Source organism: Mangifera indica, chromosome 13 (assembly GCF_011075055.1).
Source record: "Mangifera indica cultivar Alphonso chromosome 13, CATAS_Mindica_2.1, whole genome shotgun sequence".
NCBI lineage: Eukaryota > Viridiplantae > Streptophyta > Magnoliopsida > Sapindales > Anacardiaceae > Mangifera > Mangifera indica.
The window spans coordinates 3543456-3544746 of record NC_058149.1 but is presented as its reverse complement, the minus strand read 5'-3'; the positions used below and the strand labels follow the sequence as shown (position 1 = coordinate 3544746).

At 36.3% G+C, this 1291-nt stretch overlaps 1 non-coding gene across 1 annotated transcript; it reads left to right on the top strand.

Moving 5' to 3' along the window:
* Positions 1-245: 245 nt before the first annotated feature.
* LOC123195364 lies at positions 246-352 on the top strand. The gene has a single exon (XR_006497433.1). It is a non-coding gene; the product is annotated as a small nucleolar RNA R71 (small nucleolar RNA).
* Positions 353-1291: the final 939 nt, after the last annotated feature.

Sequence of the window (1291 nt, the reverse complement as noted above, 5' to 3'; positions counted from 1 at the left end):
GTACAAGAGTAGTTAGATCATCAAGTCGTCTTTCAAGAGAAGATACATTTACCTCATTAACACGCCGAGACGAATGGTCTAATCTATTTCCAAATTGTTGTGAATTCGACGCCATATTTGCAATTAAATTTCGGGCTGCTTCAAGTGTTTTGTCGGCCAATGCTCCACCACTTGCCGCATCAATCATATTTCTCTCATTCGATAGAAGTCCTTCGTAGAAATATTGAATAAGCAGCTGGTCACTAATTTGGTGATGTGGACAGCTTGCACAAAGTTTTTTAAAGCGCTCACAATATTCGTATAAAGACTCTCCACTCTGCTGCCTAATACCACAGATTTCTTTCCTTATGTTGGCTGCTCTTGATGCTGGAAAAAATTTCTGCAAAAATAATCTTTTCATCTCATGCCAAGTAGTGATACTTCCAGCGGGTAGATAATACAACCAATCTTGCGCATCATCTTTCAAAGAAAACGGAAAAGCCCTCATCTTGATTTGTTCTTCGGTTACTCCATTCGGTTTCATTCTGGTGCACACCACATGAAATTCTTTCAAATGTTTATGAGGATCTTCACCTGCGGAACCACGAAAAATAGGTAAAAGATGAATTAGTCCAGATTTTAATTCGAAGGTGGTATTAACATCTAAATTCGGAAAAGTAATGCAGTGTGGATGTTGATTTAAATTTGGAGCAGCAAGCTCTCGTAAAGTCTGATTTTCAGCCATGTTTTCCTCTGTTTCGTGAACTGATTTGTGTGCTTGCAGTCTCCTTTTTGCTTCTTTTCTCAGCCCTTTTGCAGTCTTTTCAATTTCTGGATCAAACTGTAAACTAGCTTGTTTTAAAGATTGCGTAACGAACATACAAATTAAAAACTCCCCGGCAACGGCGCCAAAATTTGGTACGTGCTGTCGTTGACACCCAAATTAAATCCTAAATTCCTGCAACAAAAATGTAGTAAAGGAAAGTAGGGATCGTTCCCTCGAAGAGCTTTGATTAGTATGTCGTCACAAATAAATCGAAACAAATAAATAAAAAGGGGGGTTTTGAAGTGAATGCAAATTTTAACGAAAAACAATAAATAAAAATTCAGTAAAATAATTCAAACGGAATAAATCAATTTAACAAACCTTGGTTTTAGGTCACATCCACCATTGGAACTACGATTGATCATCGAAACAAAATATCAAATTAATTAATTGAATATTCGTTGTGGTATTGAATTAACCTGTCATTCCTTACGATTAGTTAACCAAAAACATGTATTCCAATTAACCCTTATCGATTAATAATTC